Here is an 8,322-nt window from a genome sequence, read left to right on the forward strand (position 1 = left end):
CATCTCTTAGGCCTTGAACTTGCTCGAGAGTTAAGCTTCTAAAAGAAGAAGCAGGTGAGTTGCTTTCCCAAATGATTATCCAATTCGTAATCCCACCAATGATAAATGAGATTTTTTAAAAGGATTTATTTATTCATATTTATGTAGCACATACGTGCTTACATGGGTTTGTGTGTACCACCTCTATGCAGGTGACCATGGAGGCCACAGGAGGATAGTAGGTCTCCTGTAACTGAAGTTACAGGTCTTTGGGAGCCACCAGATGTGGGTCCTGGGGACAGAACTCAGATCCTCTTTGAGAGCAGTACTTAACCACAGAATCTTCTGTCCAGATCTGATATATGAGATTCTATTACTGTAAAAACAAATATATATATGTATATATATATATACATATATACACATATATATACATATATATATATATATATAAATAGTTTAAAGTAAAAAGTTTACACACACAGAAAATAGACATAAAGCTACATTATTCTCTGATTTTATTTTTTTATTAAATTCTAATTTGCATTAAGCTAATTTTGAAACACATTGTGTGCTCAAGAATCTAAAATGACATTTGATAAACAATCAGTTGTCACACTGACGTTAAAGCCGGGCGTGGTGGCGCACGCCTTTAATCCCAGCACTCGGGAGGCAGAGGCAGGCGGATTTCTGAGTTTGAGGCCAGCCTGGTCTACAAAGTGAGCTCCAGGACAGCCAGGGCTACACAGAGAAACCCTGTCTCAAAAAACCAAAAAAAAAAAAAAAAACCACACTGACGTAACTGACTGAGACCTTCATTGCATGCTTTCGATCTTTTTCTCACTTGATGATTGGTCCAGCCGAATTTTAGTTTTATTTTATGGAGTTCACCTTGACAGTCCACTAGGATTTTATGGTAATTGCCTTAGGCCCACAAATGATTTTGGTTTAAATGTACGTTTAACTAATGCACTCATATTCCAAACCCCTTGCTATATGAAATTCCATAGCCTCAGCCTGATGCTGACGTCCACTCTGCACCATACCTCAGCATCACCATGCACAATGGACCGATATCCTCCCCCTTGTACCCTAAGCTTTCTTCATTGGTCTTTTCCTAGGAACTTTTGTTCATGTGTGATGTTCCCTCCTGCAACACTCTGAACTCTTACTCCCCATAACCACCACCTCTTCTACAACTTCTTCCTCATCCTCCTACACATCATCATCATCAATTATCATCATCCGCATCGGTTTCTTCTCCCCGAGGCTGGTTAAGGGCACAGCTACTCCAAAGGTCCTAATCGTGAGTAATGTCACTGTCCTAACTAGGGTTTCTATTGCTTTACTAAAACATCGGAACCAAAAGCAACTCAGGGACAAAAGGGTTTATTCCATTTTTACAGCTAATGGTCCACCTTGGAGAGAAGTCAGGGCAGGAATACAAAGAAACTAAAGTAGAGGTCACGGAGAAGTGATGTTTACTGACTTGCTTCCCGCGGCAGCCACAGCCTGCTTTCTTATACACCTACAGGAGCACTTGCGCAGGGGTGGCACCACCCACAATGAACGACGCTCTCCCACATCAGTCACAGTCTAGAAAATGTCTCACAGGTGTGCCTATAGGCCGATCTGATGGAGGCTTGTTCTCAGTTGAGGTTTTTCTTCCCTCAAGGATTGGGTCAAGTTGATAAAAGCCAACCGACACACTCTCTACCTTGCCCTGGTACTCACTGTTCTCATGTGACTATCTTCCATCTTGCCACTCCCTGCTTTCGTTTAATTAAACAAGGAGAGAGGGCTGAGGGCTGCTGACGAAGGAGACTCAGTAAAGCAGGAGCGAGGAAGGTGAGCAGCAGCCCCTCAAGGCACACGATCTCTGTGACCCTGGAGTGGAGAAAGTCGGGAGGCGACTGCAAGAGATCCAGGGTTGAGGTTTCAATAGTTCAAGAGCCCTGTGCTCCCAGACGCGCTGTTGCGAAGGCTGGTAAGAGGAACGCATCCTCTTTGCCACCAATGGTCCCTCCATGGGAACTTCTCTATTGTCTCCAGACTTGTACACGCATCACCTTATGTAACCAACCTCTGGACAACTCTAAAATGCTGGAATGATCTCTATGTTGCCAGTCAGGACAAGAGACTTATAGGTTGTTGGAAAGATGGCTCAGTGGTTAAGAGCACTGGCTTCTCTTCCAGAGGACCCAGGTTCGATTCCCAGCTGCTCACAGCTAGGCAAGCACTCTACCAGCTGAGCTATGTCCTCAGCCCTGTATAGTAATCTCACATTTTTATGTCTATTTTTAGTCACAGTGGGAAGAAATGCGCATAGAGCTATGAACATAAGTCAGTGATAGAGTATTTGACAAGCACAGAGTCCTGGGTTCAGCCCCCAGAGCTGTAAGCAAACGAAGAGTTTAAAATGCATGTAAAATTTAACGCCTTAAACCTTTTCCTTGTAAACAGTTCACATAGCTGAGGCTGGCCTCCAATTTGCTGTAGAGCTCTAGTGGGCCTTGAACTTCCAATCCTGCCGAGTCTACTTCCTAAGTGTTGGACCCTTTACCGTTTAAGTGAATGCCGATGAACACGTTAATCACATTGTGAAACAGATAATCTTACAAGGCTAAAACCCCGGACTCATTAAGTATAACTCCCCCGTACCTGCCCCACCCTAAAAAACAGCATTCTTTGTACCCGTGATTGACGGGGAGTGGAATCACAAATATTGTCTTGTACTTGACAAGTGGCACTTCATTGAGCATGTCTCAAGGTTCATCCATATTGTACCATGTAAGAGGACTTCGTCTGTGTGTGTGTTTATCTTGTTTTTGGATACAGGATCTCACTGCATAATCAGAAGGCTCTCAACTCCAGGATCTAAGCAATTCTTCTGCTTTTAGCCTTTCAAGTAGCTGGACTATCTGTATGCTTCAATGTCCTTCTTCTGGAGGCAGATTTTAACAATCGTTTGCAGGTATATATCCCATTTGGTTTCTTTATTCACCCTTCCTTGGACAACTGGGTCACATCCACCTTTGAGCAGCTATAAATAAATAATGCTACCATAAACATGGACGTGGACTTACCTCCTCAAGATCTTGCTTTCAGTTCTTTTGGATAAATGCTCAGAAATGGGATTGTTAAATCATATGGTGATTCTATTTTTAACCTTTTTTTTTTTTGAGAAATTATGTTCACTTTTAAACAAATAGTCCCATCCCCACGGACTCTCCTGCAATATGTTAACAGGCTGCATATTGCCTTCCCTCTAATTAAATTGAAAATAGCAGTCATGCTCATATATAACCATTAAAATATGTTTAAACTTCTTACTTAAGATGCATCAATTACACTGTTGGCAGCTGCAGACGCTTCCATTTCCTCCCAGTCTCGGTTAACAAGCTGTTCTTCACATTTAACAACCCCTTCTCCTGCTATCAGGGTCACAGGAACACAAGCCATGCTCCAATGGGACAGAAGAACCCATGCTCCAATGAACGAGATGGTGGCCAGCATATAATAGGCATTCAATAAACGGCTGAGCGCATGACGACAAGACCACATTGCTGAGTGTAGTTTGGACGGTTGTAGCTCTTCTTGTTCCAATAAAGCAGGAAGTAGCACAGATGGCAGAGACATTCAATGGTCTGAGTGTTGCCAAAATGATGACACCATGCCCAAGACACACTTAAACTAAAGCTCTGGTACCGTGATGTCATCATACCAACCAGGAGGGACCTTAAAGCTTACTAACACACAGAACTTGAAGGAGAAAGCTAAGACAGTCGATAAAAGGACTGGAGAGAGCATTTCCTTCCTCGCCGGCTCTAGCAAGAGGCAGCGTGGACCCCAAGGGAGGTCATTGGATGCAAAGCTACCACCATACCAAGTGGAAGACCAGGTTGCTGCACACAGGCTGGCTGGAGCCCTCTGGATGGATGGGGATGTGGAGAGAGACAGGATTCTGCACACCCAGCGTGGTTAGTCTCTTAGGAGAGCAAGTTCTCTATTGTTCCTACGGCTTTGGACTTGACGGAGAATCTTAAGACATAAAGTGGAGGAAATAGGAATCATTTAAATTATTGATCATCACTAAAAATTAAATTTAAGGGCTGGAAAGATGACTCAGCAGTTAAAAGCACTCGTTTAATTCCTAGCATGCTTAGGGCAGCTCATGGTTATCTGTAACTCCAGTTCCAGGGGCTCCAGTACCCTCTTCTTGGCCTCTTCAGGTACCAAGGATGTGGAGTACAAATATACATGCAGGTGAGACACCCAAACACATAAAATAAAATAAATCTTAAAAAATTAAATTTAGGCCAGGCGATGGTGGCTTACACCTTAAATCCCAGCATTTGGGAGGCAGAGGCAGGCGAATTTCTGAGTTCAGGCCAGCCTGGTCTACAGAGTGAGTTCCAGGACAGCCAGGACTACACAGAGAAACCCTGTCTCAAAAAACCAAAAAAATAAAATAAAATAAAAATAAAAATAAATAAATAAATAAATTTAGACTGAAATTTTTAAAACCCACATGGAGGGCTGGAGAGATGGCTCAGAGGTTAAGAGCACTGGCTGCTCTTCCAGAGGTCCTGAGTTCAATTCCCAGCAACCACATGGTGGCTCACAATCATCTGTAATGGCATCTGATGCCCTCTTCTGGTCTTCAGGCATACATGTAGGAGACTGCTGTTTATATAGTGAATAAATAAATCTTTAAAAACAAAAACAAAAAACCCACATGGATTTATAAAGGGTGTAAGCCCTGGAACAGCTTACTTGGTGGAAATTATACTATAACGTATGGGATAGGTCTACATATCCGTGTGTGTGTGTGCGCGCGTGTGTGTGCGTGTGTGTGCGTGTGTGTGTGTGTGTGCGTGTGTGTGTGTGTGTGTGTGTGTGTGTGTGTGTGTGTGTGTGTGTGTGTGTGTATGCATACACAGAGACCAGAAGTTGATGTTGGATGTCTTTCTCAGTTGCTCTGCACTCCAGGCTTTGAGGAGGGGTCTCTCACTGCAACAGAAGCTTACAGTTTAGCTAAACTAGCTGGCCACATGCCCTCCACGGATCCGTCTATCTGTCTCAGCCCCTGGGTTTTCAATCACAGACACATGCCACAGCTAGCTTTTTATAGAGGTGTTAAGAATTCAAACTCAGGACTTCATGCTTGTGTGACAAGCACTTTTACTGACTGAGTTGTTTCCACAGCCCAAATTCTCACAGATTTTAAGAATTAAATTGTACTCTGCCAACTGAGCTACAAGTTCAAACCCAAAAGCAAGTCTTTTTTATTCCAATGTTTATGGAGTTTCTACAAAGCAATATATGAAAGACTTCACTGTTGTCCAGACTTCACAGTGTGAAGGTTTGTTTGGTTGTTTTGGTTTGGTTTAGAGAAATTCTCACTATATAGTTCAGGAAGGCCTCAAACTCACAGAGCCCAATGTTGTAAATGAACTTCTATTCTTTTTTTTTAAAAGATTTATTTTATGTGAGTACACTGTCGCTGTCTTCAGCCACACCATAAGAGGGCATCCGATCCCATTACAGATGGTTGTGAGCCACCATGTGGGTGCTGGGAATTGAACTCAGGACCTCAGGAAGAGCAGCAATGCTCCTGCCTCCTACATCTGAGCATGAGGAAGAATGCTGGTGACAACAGGAGCCATCTGCCTCCAGTCCCTAGCTTGCTGCTTCTTCCAATAATGGAAGAACTTCGTTAGGGTCTCCATTTGCAAGCATGGAAAGCTGGATATGAATGGTCTGCTTACAAGGTTTAACCCTGGGTCACAATGACAGCTAGGGATCTAGCCTAGAACGCAGAATCAATGGTTGGTAGCTCTGTGACACAAGCAGCAGTAGAGGGACACTAAAGTGCATCAGCAGACAGCCCACCCTAGCTGGAGGACCTAATTTTAGCAGACTGCACATGGCAAGGCTAGACTGTTGGCATGTTCGGTGCTGTAATCTCAGTTTATCAGTCAAGGCAGAGTAAATAAACCGCCAGGAAGAAAACAAGCTTTCGAAAGGCAAGCCACACCCTAAGTTCATTTTTTTTTGGGCTTCTTAATTCTGAGCTTTGGCTAACGCTGATGGTGGTCATGGCTGGTGGCTCCAGACCGCAGAAGGAAAAATCAGATGAAATAAAAATGTATATAGCTTGTCACATTCATCACAGAGGATGCGTGCCTGAAGACCAATACAAAGAGAGAGAGCAGCACTAGCCTAGGGCTTACGGATGGCGCCTGGATCTAAAACAGCCTTTAAGGCTTATTACAAATATAATAATAACTTAGCACACCTTTAAAAAGAGTTACTGGGCAGGGGAGATGACTCAGTAAAGCGTTTGCTGTGCAAGCATGGGGCTTGGAGTTCAGATCCTCAGCGCCCACATAAAAAGGCAGGTGTGATGCTGCGTGCCATCCATCCCAGCACTGGGAAGAGTGACAGGAGGACCCCTGGAGTCTAGCCAGCTAGTCTAGTAGAAGCAAGGTTCAATGAGTCTCTCTCTCTCTCTCTCTCTCTCTCTCTCTCTCCCTCTCTCTCTCTCTTCCCCTCCCTCCCTCCTCCCTTCCTCCCTCCCTCCCTCCCTTCTTCCCCTCTCCATTCCCCTCTCTCAAACACCACACACACACACACACACACACACACACACACACACACACACACCACCGCTGCCTCTGCCACCAAAATAGACTGAAGAGTTACCTGGCAGTGAGTTGGAGCTACAGCAATCCAGTCTATTGATGGTAAACCCATGGCAGCCTCAGCGCTCAGGATTCATACCTACTTGTGGGATATACTGGGTTAAATCTCCTATTACAGCTCCTGGGGCGGGGAGCAGGGGCGGGAGGGGGTTCTGCGTGGTTTTAAAGTCAACTTGCTCCAAATCGTAATTGAGTAGGATCCTCACCCAAGAACTGTCCTGACTGTCTTGATTGAGGTGGGTCCCCTTGCCCCATTTAAATAGGGCGTGTCTGTAGGACGACCGCGCCTCTTGCCTTTTGCAGGGGTGACCTCTGCTCTGTGAGGTGATTTACCCTGTCACTGCCACTGCGGCTGCCTGCCCTCCACCGCCACTGGGCTGCTGCGGATTCCTTTGCTGTTACCAAGTACCAAGGGCCAGATTGGGATTCCTAGGACCCTAGCCTTGTGGACTGAACAATTACCTTCTAACCGCCGCCGCCACCGCCACCCCTCCCGCCTCCCACCCCGCTGAGAGAACAAGCCATGGAGCCCATGGGGGACTACTGCTGAGGCACTCACCCCAAGGACCGGATGTGATTCTGCTGTCCTTACTCTTGTAAAGCCGACTTAAGAAATCCCTTAATGGGGCTGGCGAGATGGCTCAGTGGTTAAGAGCGCCGACTGCTCTTCCGAAGGTCCCGAGTTCAAATCCCAGCAACCACATGGTGGCTCACAACCATCCGTAATGAAATCTGATGCCCTCTTCTGGAGTGTCTGAAGACAGCTACAGTGTACTTACATATAATAAGTAAATAAATAAATCTTTAAAAAAAAAAAAAAAAAAGAGAAATCCCTTAATAAGTATTCCATTAGTTCTGTCTCTCTAGAGAACCCCACCACAGGTCTCAGGGAGAGTCTAAAGTCTGTAAGGACTTCTTTCAGTTCCTGGACCAAGCTACGGTGGTACCCTGTGAGGTTTCTCTTCTAGAGAAATGTAGGTACAGAATGCAGCTTCGTCCTTACAGTTTAATTTAACCAATCAGGAAGACCCAGACTCAGGCTGGATTCACACAGCATTGGCCCTAGACTGGGGGCTAAGACAACGGGAAAGAGAAGTTCAGAACAAACACCGCTGCTGCAGCGTGGAGTCAACAAGGACTTAGGAACAGGCACCAAAGAGCACGGTGAGGGGAAGGAGGCAGCGACTCCTTTGTCATCCAGCCTGAGGACCTGAGTTCGATCCCTAGGACTCAGTGGTAGAACCACCTCCCATCCACCTGTGCACTGTGGCGCGTGCTCACGTGTGCATGGACACACATAAATGATTTTGTTTTTATAAAGAGCAATTTTAGTAGAAGAAATCATATGAACAGTTTCAGGAATTACCCAACAGTAAGGATCCACAGGGAAACAGCTTATCCCCTAGAACTGGGATTATAGACAGTTGTGACTTGTTATGTGGGTGCTGAGAACTGAACCTGTGTAAGAGCAGCCAGTGCTCTTAACCTCTGAGCCATTTCGCCAGCCCCAAGACTCATGCTTTTTTAAATGAACTCACTCTCAAGGATGAAGGAAATGCATTAAAGCCCTCAAAGAACTTCCCTGTTATTTAATTACCTTCTGCCAAGTTCCAACCCTTTGTTCTCTTTGCTTTTG

General features: G+C 45.0%; 1 long non-coding RNA gene across 1 annotated transcript; it reads right to left on the minus strand.

Annotated features, from left to right (window-relative positions):
* Positions 1-3,164: 3,164 nt before the first annotated feature.
* On the minus strand, positions 3,165-7,400 carry Gm34666. Its single transcript, XR_381696.4, has 3 exons — positions 7,246-7,400; positions 6,688-6,765; positions 3,165-4,020 (listed from the first exon to the last, which is right to left on the minus strand). It is a non-coding gene; the product is annotated as a predicted gene, 34666 (long non-coding RNA).
* Positions 7,401-8,322: the final 922 nt, after the last annotated feature.

Source organism: Mus musculus, chromosome 12, assembly GCF_000001635.26.
Source record: "Mus musculus strain C57BL/6J chromosome 12, GRCm38.p6 C57BL/6J".
In the NCBI taxonomy this organism is placed as follows: Eukaryota; Metazoa; Chordata; class Mammalia; order Rodentia; family Muridae; genus Mus; species Mus musculus.